Source organism: Ipomoea nil, unplaced genomic scaffold (genome assembly GCF_001879475.1).
Source record: "Ipomoea nil cultivar Tokyo-kokei standard unplaced genomic scaffold, Asagao_1.1 scaffold2280, whole genome shotgun sequence".
Taxonomy (NCBI): Eukaryota; Viridiplantae; Streptophyta; class Magnoliopsida; order Solanales; family Convolvulaceae; genus Ipomoea; species Ipomoea nil.
In genome coordinates this window covers 1,819,080-1,842,368 of record NW_017618708.1, presented here as the reverse complement: position 1 = coordinate 1,842,368, position 23,289 = coordinate 1,819,080, and the positions used below count along the sequence as shown (strand labels likewise).

At 43.6% G+C, this 23,289-nt stretch overlaps 1 long non-coding RNA gene across 1 annotated transcript; it reads right to left on the bottom strand.

Annotated features, from left to right (window-relative positions):
• Positions 1 to 80: 80 nt before the first annotated feature.
• On the bottom strand, positions 81 to 5,220 carry LOC109150848. The gene is made up of 3 exons (XR_002049232.1): positions 5,210 to 5,220; positions 3,996 to 4,001; positions 81 to 158 (listed from the first exon to the last, which is right to left on the bottom strand). It is a non-coding gene; the product is annotated as an uncharacterized LOC109150848 (long non-coding RNA).
• Positions 5,221 to 23,289: the final 18,069 nt, after the last annotated feature.

Genomic DNA, 23,289 nt, shown 5'->3' with positions numbered 1-23,289 from the left:
CGCTCTCCAACCTCTCCTTCCAACTCCAATGAAATTTTATCACAACTGTTGTGTTCTTCACACATTGACGGACTATAATCGGAGAAATCCAAATCGGAACTCTCCTGGAGAACATCCGACTGAAGCTCAGAGTATGCCGACGAGTAGTCATCGAAAACCTCATCGTTTATAGACAACTTCAGCTCGATCGCACTTTCGAAAACTCCAGAACTGAACTCCACACACGAGCATTGAGACGACTCAATTTGAACGTCCTTTTTCTCAATCTCGTTCTCTTTGCTCTTTGCACGAGCACTCGACGCCACTGTGGCTGAGTCGGAGGACTGCTGGTGTTCCATCTTCTTCAGATCGGACTTTTCCAGATCTTCCTCGGATATCTTGTTACTTTGAGTGTCATCGCCCCCCCAATGCGCCTGCACTAGCTTGAAGAACCACATCAACTGATTCTTCTCAGGAAAGCTCAAACTACGGTCCTTGAAAATCGCACTGCGCGAATCAAGCACATTGGCCAAATTGTCGTCCGGACTGATCGGAATCCTCTGCGGATTGATCGGAATCGACGGAGCTCCTCCCTTCCGCTGCGGAACGGCTACAGAATTTTGCTTCTCCGAACTCAGATTCCTCTGTGGAATCGTTGCTATTGCTGACGGATTGGAGATCCAGCAACGGCATTGTTGTTACTCTGCGTAACAACGATCCTCTGCGGATTGCTAGGCGATGCGCAAACACGGTTGATCGAGTTCCTCTGCGGAACTAACTCTGGAACAACACCAGTAGGGAATCGCATGAATAGAGATTGTGCGGCTAGAGATTGTGCGATCGGAGTGGTAGCCAGCGTCTCCTGCTTCACGCCGGCGACGGTAGAGACGGCGGCGGCGGCGTAGGATCGCGGCTCTGATACCATGTCGGAAACTAAGCAATTACATGTTGAAGCTTTGGAGAGAAAGAGAGAAAGGAAAAATGCAGAGTATTATTCATGAATGCATGTAGTTTGTTATCTATTCTGTTACTCTGGAACTGAACTAGAAAGGTGATATATATACACAATAATGAGCAGATTAGTTAGTGTAAAGACTCTTGTGTCCTCTTCTTTTCTGATTGCGTATCATCATCCTCCAACAAACCCAAATCTAATAATCCTTCATGGAAAATCCTGCGCACCTAGATTGATAAAAGTTAGACAAATTATTAGTCTCATTGCTAATTATAACCGCATTGTAGTCTCCTACTGAGAGCCAAGGACCTTCAAAGTCCATGGCTTGTTGGCTCAATTCGGCGACTAAGTTCCTTCTCAAACTATGATCCGAGCTGCCTTAGACAACAGATAGCCACCACATCTCTTGGTTGGGCTCATGGACTTCTAGAAGGGCGAACTGAGGATGCGTGAAGCAAATTTTAACATTGAGGGGTGATTTCCTTGAAAAACCAACTGCTTCTATTCTCATCCATTCATCAAAGTGCAAAGTTGTGCATATTATATCTGCATGTGAACCTGAAACTCTAGGCTCTAACAAACAAAGTAAATGGGGTTTATAATCCTTTAGAAATTGCTTCAGGGTGTGGTTAAAGGCTCTTGAAGCCGCACCCTGGAAGTCCCATATCATACCAATCATGCATGGTAAACGATTGCAAGGCTCAAACGAGCCAGGGTTACCCCCTTCAACAGCACGAGGCAATGTGAGCATACCATCAACATCCATGGCATCAGAACTCCCATCCCCGGCCATGGCCTTATTTGGAGGATCATTACGGAGAGGATTGTCAAAGACTGGCCACAACAGTTGCGCCGAGGACTCCCCATTCTGAACCACCATCGTGGTAATTGGGTTGCCTTGAGGTGTCACGCCCCACTTCTAGGACATGACCCGGCCGTATCGTTACGTGAAGACCTGTAACAATACGAAGCCTAACCATACATACCTCTCAGAATCTTCATAATAACACTTGAATATACAATAATTCCACAACCCAAAATGATAAAATATAATCGACTTATTCTTCCCAAAAACTCATCAAATCCACTATTAGATATTTACAATCAAGAGTAGTATGTCCAAAATGCATCACAAGAACCAAAGCCAAGCACAATGGTCTACCAAAAATACAAAGGGTCAAAGGGAAAGTCTAAATAAACAAAAATCCATGATAAGCTCCAAAACTAGGACTAAGTCTCCAAGTTTCAAAAGTCACCTTCGAGACCCCACCACTTGTTCTCGTGCTATTTACATGTCCTTACTACTCTGAAACATGAGAAAATAAAATACAAATAATGAGCTAATGCCCAGTAAGTGATACTCCTCTCAACCCCGGATCAAGTAACCCAGAAATAATACAAAAAGCTTTAGTGTAATAACTCGATGCAAAACTCGATCTTTAAACTATATCGAAGTCATAATATACTCTCATCATACTTTACACAAGTTCACAAAACAAGAAACTTTAGCTACATGGGCATCAACAAAATTTCATAATACAATACTTTCAAAAGCGCAAACCATTCCTTAACTCATTGGCAACCTACAACCACCATTATATTCTGTGGCACATGCCATTATCGGTATAATGGTCCAAAAAGACTCGACGATTCGGAATGAGTCAGGCTCGACGATTCAGAATGAGCCGGATGGAACGTTCCAACAAATAATTCAAAAGACTCGACGATTCGGAATGAGTCAAGCTCGACGATTCGGAATGAGCAATTAGGAACGTTCCAAGCCAAACAAAACAAACAACAAAATGTAGGTTGCCTCATGAGTTTGATGAAATAATCAAAATAGTTCTTATAATCAAATAGCCCGATGTAGCAAAAATCATTTTCCTTAAAATCACATAACAAAGTACATATTTCCAAAATAGATAATAAGTTTATCAAACTAAGAAATATGCAAGGTATAAATCATTCTCAAAATAATAATTTTCTTAGTACATAATTCTTTAAAAATCATAGAATGGTTGATTAAACCAAAGTAATTTCAAAAGGATTGAAATGGTTTAGTTGGAAAGAACTTAAATTAATAAGTATGAGGTTAAGAGTTCAAGTCTCACTTTAAACAAAATCATTTTACAAGTGTAATATGTACATATGCAAAATAACCATATAAATTCCTAAGAGGTGGATTCAAACCCACATCCACTTGCCTACACAACAACACCCCTACCAACCCACCATCTCAACACACAATAACAATATTAGTACGAAATTTAACTTAACATTTACTTCCGAACATAGTTCTAACAGAACCAAAAACAATTTCAGTCCATACTTCAGAAATCATAGCTTAGCATTTTCAAACCCAAAAATATATCATAGTCCAAAATGTTTTTAACTCATACTAACCCTAAAATGGGTTTTCAAAGTAGTAGAGATTCCAAAATAGGTTATATATATGTGTTTTGCAAAATAAGGAGAGAAGAGTTAACCACTTACCTAAAACATCCAAATCTTAGCTATTTAGCTCACCCAAATACTCCTTGTCAAAATCCCTAATATTTTCAAACATCAATCTTAGGGTTCCAATGATAAACCAAACTCAAAAAGAGTGAAAATTTGAGATCAAACTCACCTAGAATACTCCCAATAACTTGAGACCGAAGCTTGAAGAAGATGGAGATCAAAGCTTCAAGGTTTTCCTTCCCCTATCTCTCTCTAGCCAATATTTTCTTTTTCTTCTTTCAAATGAAAATGTTCCTCCAAGATAAAAGGAATTCCTTAAGCTTTAAGGATAAAGAAGGGCAAGTGAGTAATTTACCCAATATCATCTTTTAATAGTTGCCCACCACCAACACCTGCAAAAAATCTGTCATGCCCACATTGGTCTTGCCACACTTGAAACAAATGAGGTGGATCCCTTTGTGACACCCAAAAAATCCACATTCAATCCATGGATTAATAGAGTAATTAATCCTATTCTATTTGAGGAATTAATTCCTAAAACCCTGATTTTTAATACTCAAGGACTAGAATTTGACTAGTCAACCTTTAAGTTGTGTTGTACCTTGCGCTTTGAAGGGAGTTCCCTTGTTCCTTACACTTTCTAAGGGTTAGTAAGGGTATCCTTGTCTTTCCACCAAGAGTTAGTATTGTAACCTAACCTAGAAGACTTCTTCATTTCATTCCCTACAATTCTTAGAAATTAGTTCTACCTTCTCTCTAGAAAAGAAGTGTAGCTTATTCTCCAAGCCAAGTTGAGACCCTTGTCGAGATTCTAAGATTTGCTTCCAAGATTCAACCTTTCACCTATTTGGGCATCTAGGAGGGTAAGATCTAAGTTCATCTTGTGTTTTTGGTTCCATCTTAGTTGTCTTTTTCTTAAAGGTAGGATCTTTATGATCTTTTGGTTTAATCTTGAAGTGGGCTTGGAAAGTAAGCCTTGTGGAGAGCTTGTTGTGGTGTAAAGTGAAGTCTTTTGGTCTTCAAGAGGTAACCCATGATCTACAAAACCTATTTTGCTTACCTATATGTGATTTCTTGGATTCTACATGTGTTTTGCTATGAAATGTGAGGGTTTATGCATTTGTCTTGTGATATTGCATATCTAGAGCTTGTGTTTAGGGTTCCTTTGTTCCATTGCTTGGCATTTTCCATGGTTCAAGTCATTTTGTTATGTTTGGTGAGATTTAGTATGTTTTGGACTTGAATTTTTGTTTGGAGAAGAAAATCCTCGAAAGGATTTGTTGTGGAACAGGAATGTTCCCGCGGGCGGAACGGCGGGCGGGGCACCACCAGCCGGCCTACCCGCGGGTACAAGGCCCTGTGGGAATGTGTTCCCGCGGGCGGAACCACGGGTGGGGCACTACCAGTGGGTCCACCCGCGGGTACACGAGTGGTGTTTGTTCGGGATTTGTTCCCCGTGATTTGTTGACTCTGTATTTGGTATTTTGGCTTCCCATTGTTCTTTTGTGGAACTATTTGAGTGTCTTCTTGATGTTTCGAAAAAGTGTCGGGATAAAAAGCTTTACCTTCCAAGTCCCCTATTTATATATTTAGGAGTCCTAATTAGGAACTAATATTATAGGCTCGCTAATTCTATTCCTTTTGGAACTAAGGATTGGGTTTAGGGGTTGGGTTTATATATGAGGGCCCATGGACTATGGTGGGCCTTTTTCCCTAATTAATCATTATGATTTATTCCTTCTCTTGGGCTATTGATTGATTAATTAAATGGTTTTAGGGGCCGTAACACGGGGTGTTACACTCTCCCCCCCTTACAAGGGGCTTCGTCCCCGAAGCCCGGTGTTATAGTCCATCCTTTCACCCCTAGACACCTCGTAGCTCGGCCTCCTGATTAGGGTTGCGGCCTTACGTTTGTCTTGGCTTGGGGTAGGCTGAACTTTTGATGGTGTCGTGATAAAGAAGTTTTCGGTTGTACCTCGGTTTCCTGCGCTGGAACTGGGTGCACCGCGAGTGCCCAAGGCGACCTCGATTGCTGCTACTCTTTGATCGAGTGCGCGTGTGGTGCGAATCAAGGATGAGAACCCTTCTTCCATGATTTGATTCTGCCGGTCGAGTTGTGCGAGTATGCGTTCGTTGACCGAACCCTCGTCTTGTCCCCTCGGGTTCCCTCCTGGCTGTGGGCGCACTGACGGGTTAGGCCCGTCTTCCTCCTCTTGTCCCTCATTTCCCTCCGTACCTCCGCAATCTTGCATGGCTCGCTTGAGCTTTTTGTTGGAGATGTCCAACCGATCAACCAATTCCCTACGTTCCTCCTCGGGTTTTTGGCAAATTTCTTCGAGGGTGAGATAGTGTCCTCCTTCGGTGTAGTAGATGTCGTTGCGGCGGAGGTTTTGGGCATTGAAAACCATACCATTGGCGGTTTTGACCTCGGTGTGGCTTAGGTCCACCCCTTTCTTTTCCATGATCCAACTTAGGATCATCCCGTAGGGTAGACTAAGCCGGTTGTTTGTTTTGCAGAACTCTATGTGCTTTAGCATGAGTGCCAGCAGGTTGAACTTGATTTTATGTTTTAGGAGATACGCAAAGGTGCACTCCAAGCTCCCCACGTCCTTGCTCTTGTTATTGGTGGGCAAGAGGCTATCGGTTATAATCATAACCAATATCTTTTGCTCCGCCGATAGCCACTTTCGGTTTGGTCGAGTGGCCGAGGTGAACCCGTCCTCTTTCCCGAGTAAGTACCCGAGATAGTCTTTGTATCCCGTAGTTTGGGTATCAATCCACCCCTTTCGGTCATAGTTAGACACACCCGTGGTGGTCAATTTCAAGAGCTTGGCCAGCCGGCCTTCGGAAAGCACAATTTCCTTGCCACGGACCTTGGTGGTAATTTCTACTTTGTCACCCCGTTTGGTGGCCACAAGGTGTTGGTAGAATTCTTTCACCAATTCGGGGTATGTGTCCCCTTTGATGGCGAGGTAAGTATCTAAAAGCCCTTGGTGTTTGAGCATGTCAACCAATTCCAGAGAGAATTGGTCGGGTTCAAGTGCTTTACCTCCGATTACGGTGTAATCGGCGTTGCTCCACTCCGGGGTGCGGATTCTGAGGGGATTCTTTGGCATCGTGATGCTCGTTTGATGGTGATGTTTGCCGGCGATTTTTTCGGCGAGGCGGTGCGGTTTTCCGGCGGGTTCTCCGGCGAGGCGGTGCGGTTTTCCGGCGAGGCGGCGGCGGAGTTTCGGCGTATTCTCTGTTTGCGAGGTCGACGCCGGTGAGGTGGGGTCCGGCTCTGGTGTGGTGGGGGGTGTGGTGGCGCTGTGGGGTCGACTGGGCAGTGGGGGCAGCGGGTCGACGGCGGGGCGTCCTTCGGGCGGTGGACGTCGATCGGCTGGAGCGGCGGCGAGGCGGTACGGCGACGGCGGTCGTCGTTCGGCCGGTGGCGGCTATCGGTGGGGGGTGGCATTCGAGTGGCTGCCGGATTTTGCTTGGGTGGGGTGGTGGTGTGCGTGAGAGGCAATGGAGGGGAGAGGTGGGAAGGAAGAAGAAGAAGAATGGTTTTTGATTTGGGGGTTTTATGGGTTTTGGGGGCTTGGAGGGGTTTAACAAGGGAGTATTCCCTTGAGGTTTCAAGAAACATTCATGGCTTAGTGGTTAGGGGCTTGGACTTGTAAATAGGAGGTCTAGGGTTCAATTCCTAATGGTGACATTAGGCATTTCTTGATAGTATGATTTTTGTCCTTTTCCTTGTTTTGTCCTTTAGTGGGGGAAGGGTTGGGTTGATAGTGTAACTTGTGCTTTACCTCCGTAGTGGAATTGAAATTCGATCAAAATCTTTATTCATAATACTTCCGAAATATCTAAGCTAAATAAGTGGTCTTTACGACACGGGGGTGATTACAAGGGGTGTGAGGGTTTATCCTAGACAGAACTCGTTTTCTGGGTTTTCTTCTGTGGGATCCGTATGGTCCTCGTCCTCCGGGATTGGGTTTCCCTCTTCCAGGTCCTCTTCGTTTCCGAGGTTGGCTTGAGTGTGGCTCATAACGAATACCTTTCCGGGAGCGCCGTAACTTCCTTGATGACCGGTGCCCCCGTGTTGGCCCACGGTGGCGAGGCGCGGTCTTTGGGGTCGAGTGCACTGGAAGGCCTTGTGCCCCTCCTCCCCGCAGTTGAAGCATCGCCAAGGGTTGCCTGCGCAATCCTTGCCCCTATGGCTTTTGTTGCATCTCGGGCAAGGGAAGCTTCTTGGATTAGCTTCGTTGTTTCCCAGGGTCGGTCTTTGGTTGGTCGGGTTGTTCGTCCTTGTGCCGGTGTCGTTTCTCGTTCTTTTCACTGGCGGTGCCCCACTTCCGGTGTTTCTTCTTCGTATTTGTTCCTGAACTCCGCGTTGGAGTAGTTGGATCCGATAGAGATTCGTGGCACTGGAGTAAGCCTCGTTGAGGGTCCGAGGTCTGCTTACCACTAGCGCCTTTCGAGCTTCGAAGTTGAGGCCCGACACGAATCTCTCTATCTTGGTTACCTCGGTGGGGACTAGCTCTGGCGCGAAGCGTGCCAGCTCGAGGAATCGTTTATGGTATTCTACGACGGTGGCCGTTCCTTGTTTTAGATGAAGGAACTCTTCGTACATGGATGCCTTCACGTGGGTTGGGTAGAATCTCTCTCGTAGTCGTGTCTTGAGGTTCTCCCAATTGAAACCCGGTTCTTGTTGATAAGTGGGTCCCTCGTGGATCCACCAGAGATCGGCCTCGTGCCCGAAGTAGAACGAGGCTATCTCTACGCGGCGTTCCTCCGGGCATTCTACTACCCCAAAAATCTTGTCAAGGGTTCGGATCCATTCTTCTAGGACCGCGGGATCCTCTTCTCCCGAAAACGTGGGTGGTCGGTGATTTGAAACTTGTCGGGCGACGTCTGAGTTTGCGTTTGATGGAGGTGGTGGGGGCCTGTTGTTGCGAAGGGCCGCGTCACTTAATGCCTGTGCGACTTGTGTCAGCTGTCGTAGGATTTGGGTCAAGGGGTCGTCTGTGGCGGGCTCTGGAGTTCTCGATTGCCTTCTGTTTGGTGCCATGCTATCGCCTTTCTGGTCAGTGTTTATAAGAACGTTAAATTAGAGTCTGACGTACTTCTTATGAAGTGATAAGTGGGGAAGGGTTTTAGAATGAGGAAGGGTAAAGTGTAGAGAAGTTATGTGTAGGTTTCACAATCTCACCGCGCGTCCTAAGATTCCTGAGTCCTATGTTCCTAGGTACCTAGAGTTCAAGCCTAATGTCCTAAAGTCCGGTCTTAAGAGTCTTTTCCTAGGGTCAAACTTAGGCTCTGATACCAACTGTAACACCCCAGATTTTTAAGACATTTTAAGCTTATATAATAGAGGTAATATCTCATTACATTCCAAGTGTATCATAAGTGTACGGGGTGCTATGCCACACTTGGGCTAGAGAACCCAGGTGCACAGGCTGTCTAACTAGTATCCATTGAAACACAATGCATAATATGGCGCGCAGGCCGAAAAGGGAAACTAATCTATTTCTACGTTCCAGTTCTAGCGCGCTCTAGTGCTCTAGTCCTCTGTGCCTGAAAGCCAAATATATCTGTTCAGCGAGGGATGCTGGTAACCCACTCCAACGCGTTGAAATACAATACATATAGAGGTATATATAGATATACGAAAACCATTTTGAGCATGAAGATATATCCTACGAACACTAGCTTTAAAACCGAGAATGACTCGACAGATAAGGCCAGACACAAGCACAGTTATAACGAGCATATGCAGCTCACAACAGATAAGGCAGATAAGGCAAGGCATGAACAATGATCATAACTCAACATGGACCATCCCCAATATAAATCCCATAGTCACATCCCCCAAGACACTCGTAATCACAACTCGTCCATGTCACAACACATAACACACTTTGTTGGCGCCACAGGACCAATCGCATGCCCATACATGAGGGTCAGCGCATATAGCTCTGACACGGCCCCGCAGCACCCTGCCCCGTATCGCAACACGGAGGGGTCGATCGCAACCGACCGATGAAACGCAGCTCATCATAGTGTTTGATCGCAACCAAACAGTGGACCGCAGCCCAAGAGAATGTCATCTGACCGCAACCAGGAAAAAGGACGAACCGCAGCTCGTATAGAAACGTTTGATCGCAACCAAACGGTGGACCGTAGCCCAAGAGTATCAATCTGACCGCAGCCAGCTTCTGAACCGCAGCTCAGGGTAACCAATCCGATCGCAACCGAATTGGGGTAACACCCACACATAACACATAGCAATCACATGCAACCCACATTGCACATTAGGAAGGGGGAGAAACGTATAACAAAACCTATGCGTGATCCATCACATACTAAGAATAGTCCTGAGGGGTTCATACTTCTACCACCTAGGTCAACGGGGTACCAATTCAACTAGCATGCAATATAATAGACTCATAAACCTACGAACGGTACCCGAAACGTCAAACTAGACATAGGCACGATAAACGGAGTCGGTCGGGGCACCACGGGGAACGGGGGAACATCAAACGGGGAAGCCGGGATCCCGGGTGGGATGAGTTTCCAGCGGGTAGCCGGTGGGTGGGGGGCCACCCGCCGGCTGCCCGCCGGAGTGTACTGTTCCGGGCAGCGGGTCGCCGGCGGGCAGCTGCCCGCCCGCCGGCTACCCGCTGCCGGGCGGTGATTCTCGGCCGTGGGTAGGTGGCGGGTCCCCTACCCCCCCACCTACCCCCCACTGACTCTTTTCACACAATTACGTCCCGGGAACCTTTGTGGAACCCGAAACCATGCTTAGACACTTTACAACGCAACTAATAATTAACACGTAGACAATTAACGGATCAAATACGAGAAACGTACGGCACATAACCTATCATGCTTTTCTCAACATAAACAACACCCAAACGTGCGATTTCCCCACCCGATAATCTAAGAATAATATCATACGATACAACCTAGGGTTCTAATCACTTTTATATCAACAAGGATACGATTCGTCTTTTAATTGCAAGATTCGGTAAGGATAACCCATAAGCATCAAGAGCATCACACAATTATCAAGAACAACACATAATCACCAAGAACTTCATATAATCATCAAAAACACCATAATTATCAAGAATCTCCCAATATCAAGATTATCAAGATCCCTCATGGGATCATCACATCAAACATCAATAATAATCATCATATCTCGCCAATACACAATAATATGGGGGAAACCCTAAGGGGGAATCATAGCTATGAAAATAGGTTTTGTTGAGACATGGGTTACCTCTTAGCCTTAATTAATTCCTTGGCTATGAAGGATCTTTCTTTAAGCTTCCTTGCTTTCTTGATTTCTCCTAAGGGGATTCTTGGAGCTCTTTTGGGGTGGTGGGGCGTTATTTTTGTGGGAAGTTCTAGGTGCCTCCTAAGTCCCTTATTTATATATTTAGGAGTCCTAATTAGGAACTAATATTATAGGCTCGCTAATTCTATTCCTTTTGGAACTAAGGATTGGGTTTAGGGGTTGGGTTTATATATGAGGGCCCATGGACTATGGTGGGCCTTTTTCCCTAATTAATCATTATGATTTATTCATTCTCTTGGGCCATTGATTGATTAATTAAATGGTTTTAGGGGCCGTAACACGGGGTGTTACAGTAAGCCTTGTGGAGAGCTTGTTGTTGTGTAAAGTGAAGTCTTTTGGTCTTCAAGAGGTAACCCATGCTCTAAAAAACTTATTCTGCTTAACTATATGTGATTTCTTGGATTCTACATGTGTTTTGCTATGAAATGTGAGGGTTTATGCATTTGTCTTGTGATATTGCATATCTAGAGCTTGTGTTTAGGGTTCCTTTGTGCCATTGCGTGGCATTTTCCATGGTTCAAGTCATTTTGTTGTGTTTGGTGAGATTTGGTATGTTTTGGACTTGAATTTGTGTTTGGAGAAGAAAATCCCCGAAAGGATTTGTTGTGGAACAGGAATGTTCCCGCGGGCGGAACGGCGGGCGGGGCACCACCAGCCAGCCTACCCGCGGGTACAAGGCCCTGTGGGAATGTGTTCCCGCGGGCGGAACCACGGGTGGGGCACTACCCGTGGGTCCACCCGCGAGTACACGAGTGGTGTTTGTTCGGGATTTGTTCCCCGTGATTTGTTGACTCGGTATTTGGTCTTTTGGCTTCCCGTTATTCTTTTGTGGAACTATTTGAGTGTTTTCTTGATGTTTCGTATGTCTAGAACTATATGGTAGGTATCCATGTAGGACTTTGGAGTCTTGAATCGTGCTAAGTGTTCAACATTGTGTTTCGTTGGACCAAGAGGTGTCTTGTGTGTTCCTCGGAACTATCTTGAGTTTCCCCGTTGATAAGCATGCTAGTTTGTTGTCTAAATGCTAGCGTGTGTGTGGTTTGTACCTTCCGTTTGATTGATGATAACTTGTGTTATCCATCGTTGTTGTTGTTGGGCTGTGACCCGTTCCTTGATTGAGTATGTTTCATACCTTCGTTGTGATCCATTGTTTGACTCATGTGAGTTGTGGTGCGTGTGTGGCTCTACCTGGATTGCACGATTAGTGGTATGGGACACTAGTCACCAAGGTATTGCAGCGGTCCTCGTGGTGGCCGTGACGTGATTATGGAGTTGTGGCCTAAGTGATGGGTCCACGTTTTTAGGGGATAACATGTGTTATCCGGGCATGTGTTGCCGTGATTGGTGGTTTTCGTTGGTGGGGGACGACGGTCCCGGGGGAATAAGGTTGGACTAAGAAGTACAGGGGTCCTGGAGGTAATGGTTGGAAAGAAGGTACAAGGTTGGGGGTAGCCATAAGGTTGGAACAGGGCATAAAGAAGGCATATCAACTCGTGATGGGTGATGTTGCGAGGGCTTGTAAAGCCGACGTTGTGTGATCTTCTCTCGTGACGTGTGTAGTCACGGAGGCTTGTGTTGTTTTGGCACGTGTTGCCGTTGGGTGAGTCTTTATCCTTTGCGTGTGGTTAACCTTTGTGGTTTGGGATGTGTTCCCGTGTTATCCTTGTGAGTGATGAGTCTTGTGTTGACTGTTGATCTTGGTTTTGACTTATATATATGTATTTCGTTTCGAAAATGGTTTTTATGACTTATATCTATCTATATATGATACTTAACGGTATTGGTGGGTTACCAGCATTATTCGCTGACCGTGCGTCGTCCCAATGTTTATCTTTGTATCTTTCAGGTGATGTTTAGACTAGCGCGATGTCTAGAGCCTGGTAGCTTAGCACCTTTATCATTGTTTTTGTGGCTTGTGCGCCAATGTAGTTAGACTGATGTTTTGGGATAGATGTATACACTTGCAGATTGTTTGCCGTAGCGTTTACCGTGTTTGGTAGACGTGGCGTGACACCCCGTTGGATTTCTTTTATCCAGTTTCGTTTTATCTTCCGCTGTGCTATTTTTGTCGTTTAATCTGCATGTGTTAAGGCTTTTATATAGGTCTTGTTTGGGGGGTGTTACACCCTTCGTACTCAACTACCCTCACCTTTTCATTCAACCTGAATTTTGACACTAGAGGTTTAGTAATATCAATTTCTACACAAACTCTGGCAAACTTACCTTTTGAAATGTGACTAGTGGTAGTGTCCACTTTGACGGGGTGACCAATCTTCCTCATAAACTTTTCCTCGAAATATTATACTAGAAGATTCGGAAAGAAAATCTAAACCAAGATATTCTCCGTTGTATCTGAAAATGGGTCAAAGTCGGGAGTCCATTCCTTCACAATTACGTAGTGGTCCAGGATCATCCACGGACCTTCAAACTTGGCATAGTCGTAGTCTTGCTAAAACTCGAACCTTGCCAGATAATAGTCATTTTCCAAGGGGATGAAATCAAAGAGAACCCTCTGGTCTCCACATTGCGTGTAATCTTCTCTACAAGAACATGAAGCCCACACCAAGGACTCGCAATATCAACGTCCTGCACCAAGGCCTTCTCAGCCATTCCTTCTCTTCTTCAATAACCAAGACAGTCGGACAGGTGGGATCAACCGGTTCTTCCAGTGAAACCTCGTCATCCAAATTGGCTCCTCCTCCAAGCCATTGTTGCCGCCTTCTTCCCAGCTTTTCTTTTGGAAGTTCTGCCAGAATGCCGCCGGGGACTAGCCACCAGATTGTGGCGTCATGGAAACTATGCTCGTTATCCAGCAGAGTTTCGTGCACCACCTGAATTCTTGCCGGAGTCGGACGGGGCGGGTCCATGTGGGAAGACAGGGAATCATGCTTTGGTTTTTTATTATTCCCATCCAGTTGATCCTGCTCCTCTCTGGTACGCAGGGAGGGGTCCGGTTGATGCATACTTGAGAATTCCATGGAACGATTCTTGGTGATAGTAAGGTGGTGTTGGAGTCGGATTCTAAGGAGGTGATGGATGCAATCATAACAGATAAGAAACTTAACAGTCTGGTGGATAATATTGTTAGGGCATGCAGATCGGAACTAATCAAACCTACAGAGCTAATCAACACGAGCTAAAATAGAGCAAACACAGAGATAAATAATGTGAGCCTCATATGTCCTTAATATGCCCATGTCTCTCGTGAACAGAATGTTGTAGCTGACCTTCTAGCCAGGCTCCCGTTGGCTTCATCCCCTGGCGTTCATTTATTAACTCGTCCACCAGAGGAAGTTGAACTTTCTTTGGCCAATGACGTGTCTGGTGTTCCTATATGGAGATAGTTGATTGACTAGCTTGTAACCTCTCCTCTCTCTTGGTGTATCCCCTCCGATAGATCCAAAAAAAAATTATGAACAGGTTTAATACATGCAATATGATGGTAGCGCTTGAAATGGTTCAATTGATGAATGCACCAAGTTTCGAAATATTAAATAGGAGGAAATCACGTAAGAGATAATTTTAAGATGCACAGTGGTTTCCAAATTCCTATGTGACAAGAAAATAAGTGTGTGTATAGTGAGCTGTAAATAGCAAGTGGATTTGAAACAATCATAAGTATGATAATAAAATAATGCGCAAGGAAGTAAAGAGAGAGATTTATAGTGGTTCAGGTGTGATGTAATCCTCCTACTCCACCCTTTTCTTTTCACTCCAAGGAAGAAATTCACTATCTTGTTTATCCAGATACAAATAGTGATACAAGTGCTACACAAGCACTTCCCGAGTGTCTTGCACAAAACTACACTCAATCCCGAGTATCTCACACAAAGCTATACTCTTACACCAACCAAGTATTTTGCACAAAGCTAAACTTAGCAACCACGAATGTCTCGCACAAAGCTACACTCAACAGGGTTTTCACAACTCCTTGCTATTCTTCCTCTTTCTATACTCAATAGAGATGGGTTTACAAGAAAAATAATTTTCTTTCTTAGACTTGAATTCTAACATTAAAGCTCAATACTTGCACTTTCTAGATTTATTCTTTTAATCTCTTATCTCTGTGCTTGTCTTCAAGTTTGTATGGGTATTTATAGCTTGGAAAAGCTATATGCCCGTTGTAGATCTTCCAATCTTGATTATCCATTTGATCTAATAGCTTTTGTCAACTTGTTTTGCAACATTTAATGACTTGAGCAACTTTGTCTTCTAGTTCTGACAAAGATAAGCCTTGAAACTTGTAGCTTCCAATTTTGACTTTGCTTGCCTCTAATTTTGTCTTTTGTTGCACCTTCTGATAGACTAAATATTTTTCCAATTTCTTTGTTTATTTGATGTGTCAAGTTGTTTCTTCAAAAATAATTTAAACGGTTGATTATTGCTTGAGCTTAAATTATTTCCTTCAAAAAACTCATCTTTTCTTTGCAATCAGATCATCACTTCCAAGTAAAATCTTTGCTGAAATCTTCGAAAATAAATTTTCAGATGTCATCCTATTGGGTCGTCCTTCTTCAATTTGAATGTTAACCTTTCCAATTTTGGAACATTGAAGTCATCCTTAATCTGATCCTATTTCCATTTTGGGAAGTTAACCTTACTCCAATTTCAAAATGGGTAGGTCCGCGAATCAATTCTGATGAGATCCATCTTCCAGTTGGGTCAGCCTTCCTTTGATTCGGGTTAGCCTTCAAGCTATCCGAGTCAGCCTTCCATCCTTGATAAAAGAAGCCTATTCAAAAAGGCTTATTACTAGGATTTGAACACGAAACCTTTAAATGAAGTATTACGCACAATTAACCAATACTCCATATTAACAGACGTTATGCCATGGAATCGTGTTCACCATTCATGGTGAACACGGTTCTAACGGTGTTAGTACACCGTTATCTTTTTTTTTTTTTTTTTTTTTTTTTTTTTAAATTAATTGCGTGATTTTTTTTCTTTATTTTCACATTTTGCGGTTTCACTTTAATTTGAGGTGAACAAAGATTTCGGACATTCATAAATTATGAATTCATGCCTGCACATTTACTTTGGAACCATGCCTACACATTCCCGTCCGAAATCACGGACATTCATAAATTATGAATCCATGCCTGCACATTCACTTTGGAACCATGCCTGCACATTCACTTTGGAACCATGCCTACACATTCACTTTGGAACCATGAGATTATGAATTTTCTGTTATAAGATTATGAATTTTCTGTTATGAGATTATGAATTTTCAGTTATGAGATTATGAATTTTCTGTTATGCGATTATGAATTTTCTGTTATGAGATTATGAATTTTCATTACATTCATAATTTCGGACATTCATAAATTATGAATTCATGCCTGCACATTCACTTTGGAACCATGCCTACATATTCCCGTCCGAGATCACGGACATTCATAAATTATGAATCCATGCCTGCACATTCACTTTGGAACCATGCATACACATTCACTTTGGAACTATGAGATTATGAATTTTCTGTTATAAGATTATTAATTTTCTATTATGAGATTATGAATTTTCAGTTGTGAGATTATAAATTTTCTGTTATGCGATTATAAATTTTCTGTTATGAGATTATGAATTTTCATAAAATTCATAATCTCATAACAGAAAATTCATAATTTGATCAAACGCGCGCCGTTAACTCCACATCCGCAAAATTTTTTTTTTTTTGCCTAAAAACGACGTCGTTTTGCCTTGTATTCACCATTCTTGGTGAACACGATTCCATGGCATAATTTGCGCCATATTAACCTATTGGCTAATAATCTCGTTGATTATCATCTCTTATGTAGTAGTTGAGATTAATCCAAGAGAAATCTCATCCTGTTGACTTCCAATCTTATCATGATGACTTGATTTCATCCTATTGACTTCAATTTCGATCTGCTGACTTTGCTATCTTTCACTTCTTCCTTTTTATATGAAGTGGAAGCAAATGATTTACATGCAATTGTTTTTGAAACAATTGTAAATAATTCTTCCCCACCGAATTTGGCTTAGGCTCGGACTCAAATTGACTTTTAGACTCAAAATAAAATTGCGGGTCTAAAATTACATTTTTGGCTCATAAAAATAATTACACTTTATTCCTAGCAAGGGAGTTGTAAATGTATAAAATATGGCACCTATTTAATATTAAAAATAAAAATAAAAAAGACAGGTCAAATAGAAGAAGATAATGTGAACTATAGTTACTTCTAACCAACATGTACCCGGAAGAAAACATCATAATATGTAATCGATGATTTCAGTGTAAACAACATTTTATGTAAGATTTGTCAATGTTGATCCACCAACATCTGTGCAAATTACAATTTTCACTGGACATGTGGTCTTTGCACGAGACATTACCACATATAGTTGGTCATGACTAAAAACGGGTCCTTTCAAGTAAAGGCCAACAAAATCTAGAGTTTGACCTTGCGATTTATTGATTATCATAGCAAAACAAATCTTGATCGGAAATTGTGTTCTTTTGAATGGAATTGGACAGCTTTCATCATTCGATGGTTGAAGTGGTATCTTAGGTATGTTGGAACCATTGGTAGAAAAACAAATAATAATAAAAAAATAAGATTATTATTTTTCTGGAAAAATAGGGAAAGAAAGATGGAGAATTTGGCTAGTGTTTGGTTTTGAGTTTTTGCAAGAGTCAAGCGATCACTCTTTCCTTAAAACCTTATTTGCCTCCTCCCAAAGATGCTAGGAGCGTTGTGGCCTAGGCTTCCCAGGATAAAACTTGCTATGATTCAATGTTTGAGCATTCAAACAAAGAATCCAGCTAGCAAGACAAGGCTATGAACACAGTAGCCAAAGAAAGAGTAGAAGCAGAGAGTTTGAAGCTGGAAATTATACTTTCGTGTTGTGTAATTCTGTGTGTAAAATCTGTTGCCTCTACCCTCTCTTATATAGGGTTGAAGGATTAAATAGCTCTTAATAGGGCACTTTAAGAGGCACCCCACTACTCCTGGTAACAGCAACCATTAACCTGAGTCTTAATTCAAAAATTAAAATTGGAATTAATTCAAAAATTAACTCCATAACAGCTGAATTAAGACCCCAACGGTCACACCACCAGGAGCTTCAGTTCGGCCATGGCAAGGCCGAAACTTGTTTCAGCCAAGCCCTTAGGTGGCCGAAACTTGGCTCGCATGTCTCGGCCTGGTGGCCGAAACCTCAGTGGCTCTCTGTGTTGGAAAAATGGTACCAAAGGCCAGCCAATGTCGCCCAAGCCCTCTGTGTTGGAAAAATGGTACCGAAGGCCAGCCAATTTCTAGACGACATTCGTGCCCGCAGGTGCCGGTGCACACGAGCTCGGGCTTAAATCAAGCCTTTTTCAATCTCGTCTAGTTGGAATTTGATTTGCACCCCCCCCCCCCCGCGCGCGCACGCGCGAGAGAGAGAGAGAGAGCCTATATGCTATATAATTCTACAAGCTTCAAAAGAGCTCTTGTATATAAGGGGGGAAAATCCTCATTCCAAACCAATGTGGGACAAAGCTCACTTTTTCCCTTCATTTTTCCAACTCAAATGGGTCTACTTTGAGGATCAATATCTCATTCACCCATTATCCGTTTTGAGCGTACAATATATCAATCTCTTCGTCTCACTACGAAGAATCCAAATCCACTTTGATCCGACCCAAATCGGAAGTGGACCCCACTGATAATTGTACCCCAAAAAAGCCACTTAATATGCCATTTTAAGCTATTTTTCCAACAATCCCCCACATGAATGAAAAATAGATTTTCGGGGTATTTTGAAATAGGAAACAACTGTGTTCAAACGGTCGATCCCTGCATAGGATAGGTAAGGAGTCACTATACCCTTTGAACCTTTCCTTGTGAAGACATGTCTACTCTACTGGCTGTATGGTAGAACGCGATGCCTTTGAACCGACTGCCGTTTGTGTAGACAATGACATATCTCACACAGGAATCTCCCAACCATGCTCTTGCTCTCACGAGTGTGCCCGTTTTGGTCGTGCGTCACCGTTCCTGGTTCTGCGAGAGTTTCTAAAGAATTGTGCCCAACAATTCTTCTTTGAAGTGGCCCTCACTTCTCTCTTACATAGGTGATTCTTTCTCGAGTACCTCGCATACTCAAGAATCATTAAAGCATTAACATGCTAGCCTCTTGCGGGAGTCACTGTTTTAACAAGGAGTGGTAGGGAGTCCGAGACCCCCACAGTGACGCGCTCCGTTCCATAATTTAGTTGTCCCATTGAACCTAGGGGCCAGCTAGGTTGGGTATCCTGTAACACCCCCTAAAATCCATGCTATTTAAAGCCTTAAACATGCAGATATCTAAACCAAAACATCAAACACAGCGGAAGACTAAAAGAGGAAATATATAAACTGGACGAAACGGGGTGCTATGCCACGCTCACCCAGAGGTGAACGCACAGGCTAACATCTGCATTGTTCAACATCTAAAAACCAACATAACAAAGTACTAAGTCTAAATTGGCTCACAGGCCACAAAACATGAGGGAGGAGCTACACTAGCCGGCACTAAACCGCGCACTTGTCTAAGCATCACCTAAAAGAAACATATAAAACATGGGATGATGCCCGGTCAGCGAATAATGCTGGTAACCCACCAATACCTGTTAAGTATCATACATAGATAGGATATACGTATGTAAAGCCATTTGCGAAACGGAATACATATATATAAGTTCAAAACCAAGAGTAATAGTCATCACAAGACTCAGACACTCTCAACAAGAACACGGGATCACATCCCAAGACTACAAGGAATGACAACGACTCACAAGAAGTCTCAAGGCATAATCTATCATCATACAATAGATTAACACCCGACATGCTTGATACAAGAGATTAAGGACACACCCAATGGCAACACATGCCTTTGTGACTACACACGTCACAAGAAGAGAACTCACAACAACGGCTATAGAAGCCCTCGTGACGTCACCCATCACGAGTTGATATGCCTTCCTTATGCCCGGTTCCAACCTTATGGCTACCCCCAACATTATATCTAGTTCCAACCATTACCTCCAGGACCCCTGTACACCAAGTCCAACCTTATTCCTCCGAGAACCGTCGTTCCCCCTCTAACAGTCCCTCCAACAGAACCACCGATTTCGTAGTACACGAGGGTATCGATCACACACACGGCAACACATGCCTCCCGAGAAATACGTGAACCTTACACAAAGGTCACAACTCCATAATCACGTCATGGCCACCACGAGGACCACAGCAATACCTTGGTGACTAGTGTCCCATACCACTAATCGTGCAATCCAGTTAAAGTCACACACACATCACACCTTAATAGGAATCAATCAACGGATCACAACGAAGATATGAAACCATACTCAATCAAGGAATGGATCACAGTACAACAAAAACGATGATTAACACAAGTTATCATCAACAATAGGAAGGTACAAACAACACACACGCTAGGATTAAAACACCGAACTAGCATGCTTATCAAACGGGTAAACCAAACGTAGTTCCGAAGAACACACAAGACTCATCACGGTTCAACGAATCACAATGTTGAACACTTAGCACGATTCAAGACACAAAAACCTACATGGATTCCTACCATATAGTTCTAGACATACGAAACATCAAGAAGACACTCAAATAGTTCCACAAAAGAACAACGGGAAGTCAAAGGACCACATACCGAGTCAAAAGAATCACGGGGAACAAATCCCCAACAACACCACATCATGTTCCCCGCGGGTGGACCTACGGGTAGGCTCCCACCCGTGGTTCTGCCCGCGGGTACACACCCACCGGCCATATGTTCCCTGCGGGTGGGCGGCGGGTAGGCCACTGCCCGCCGTTCCGCCCGCGGGTACACACCTGTGCCCAAAATAATCCCTTCGGGGATTTTCAACTCCAAGCTCAAATTCAAGTCCAAAACATGCCAAATCTCACCAAATACAACAAAATGACTTGAATCAAAGGGATAGCCAAGCAATGGCATACAAGAACCCTAATAAGAAGCTCTAGATATGCATTTTCACAAGACAATGCATAAACACTCACATTTCATAGCAAAACACATTTAGAATCCAATAAATCATCATATAGGTAAGCAAAATAGATTTTGTAGAGCATGGGTTACCTCTTGTAGACAAAAACCTTCACTTAACCCTTCACCAAGCTTCTGACAAAGCTCACCTTCCAAACTCACTTCAAGAACACACCAAAAGATTATAAAGATTCTATCTTTAAGAAAAGACACCTAAGAAAACACTAAAAACACAAGATGAACATAGATCTTACCCTCCTAGATGCCCAAATCTATGAAAGGTAGAATCTTGGAGACAACTCTTGAAGTTTTGGCAAGGCTTCAACTTGGCTTGGAAGAAAAGCAATCTACCTTTTTAGAGAGAAGGTGGAGCTAGAATTTGGAAAGTGTAAGGAGAGAAATGAGGGTGTTCTACTAGGTTAGCATACAATACTAACACAAGGTGAAAAGTCAAGAATACCCTTACTAACATGAAGAGGTGTAAGGGAATAAGGGAACTCCTTACAAAGCTCAAGGTACAACTTTGACTTTGGGGTTGAGTAGTCAATTACTAGTCCCCGACTATTGAATTTTCAGGAATTTAAGGAATTAAATTACCAGTTGGTTTATGATTAATTACTTAATTAATCCCTTAGTTGAATTTGGATTACGGGGTGTCACATCCTCTCCCCCTTCAATGAAACTTCGTCCCTGAAGCTTGGGTACGACGAATTAGAACAAACGGTAAAAAGGAACAACAATGTGACAAGAATGTCAAGAATAACCTCTTCTGGTCGAAATCCAAAAGATTTCACAAGAATTCAAGGCAAGAAAGAATTCAAAACAAGGATTGGCAAGGATTTAAACAAACGGATAAATTGAGCATAACGAACTCTAGTTCCCACACAAACATCAACTTCTAGCCAACAACTAAGAACTAGACAACCAACTCAAAACACCAATTACAAAACTATCAAAACAACAAGCAAGAACAAGCATACAAGGCAAGCAACAAACAACTAACAAACGGTATCAACGGCTAAGGAGATAACAACAACTAAGGAAGGGCGAACAAGACGGCCACAACTCCACTCTAGAAGGACTCGCTCTCCGACTCCTCGGTGCTCTCCTCGGATCCTTCATCATCCTCTCCTCTGCGGGTTGAACTGGCCTCGATATGATCTAGCCTTTGGTGCACGGCGACAAACTGCGTCTTCATGAACGCGAAGCCTTCTTCGATCATGCGGTTCTGTTGACGAAGCAAGGTGACAACGCGCTCCTCAAGCTTCATGGAGTCATACTCCCTCTTGGTGCGAGCTTCCCTCCTCCTTTGATTTTCTTCACTTTCAGAATCACTTTCTTCGGCCTTGGCAGCTTCTGGTGCTTCCACTTCCTCCTCACGGCCTGCTTCACCCTCATCTTCTTCATCTCCACCCAAACTCTGGACTGCGAGGCTCAACTTCCCGGCATGGATCCCAAGCTCGGCTGCCAACTCGGCTCTTTCCTCAGAGGCTTCCCTTGCAACTTCTTCAAGAGTGATGTAATCACCATCTTCCAACTGAAACAGATTGCAACTACGAAGATTGGTGGCATCCAACACCAACTTTCCTACGGCCTTTGATAGACAGCCATCAACACTCACACCTTTCCTAACCAAAATCCAGCTCAACACCATCCCATACGGTAGGCTTTTCTGGTTATGATCACGGCAGAAAACCATATGTTGTAACATCAAAGCTGGCAGGTTGAATTTGACCATATTCTTGAGGCAAAAGGCAAAGGTGCACTCCAACTTTCCCAACAACTTACTTTTGTTGTTATTGGGTAACGAACAATCCGATACCAACATAACCAAGATCCTCTGTTCCGCAGACAACCACTTTTTCTCCGGCCTTGAAGCTTGAGTGAAACCACTCGTGCGACCCAACAAATAACTCAAATAGTCCCGGTACCCCATGGCATCCGTACTAATCCATGAGTTACCGCTATACTGAGCAACTCCCAAAGCAGATAAACTCAAAAGCCGAGCCAGCCTCTTTTCAGACAGAACCACCTCCACACCTCTCACTTTAAAAGTGATCTCAAGCTTATCACCATCCTTTGTCACAACCATGTGACGATAAAATTCCTTAACCAGACCGGGTAAGTCTCGGCCCTTATGGCGAGAAACCCATCCAACAAACCTTGGAATCTAAGCTTATCCAACAAAGAATTAGAAAAAGATTCCGGGTCAAAGGCTTTACCTTCAAGAACGAGGTAATGGGTATCCACCCATTCCGCTTTCCTAGCCAAACTTGACCTTCTAGGCATGGTAGGAGATGACCCAAAGCTCAACAAAAGAAGCCCACAACTTTCCTCTTCTTCCCCTTCTTCTCGTTGCCTGCTCTCTCTCTCTCTCTCTCTCGCTGCTCTTTTCTCTCCCTCGGCGACGCGACGACCCAGCGGCAACAAAGCTCCGGTGGTGGCGACGTCTCCGGCAAACGACGGTGGTGGTGGCACGTCGGCGGGCAGGTGGTGGTGGCGGGTTGCAGGT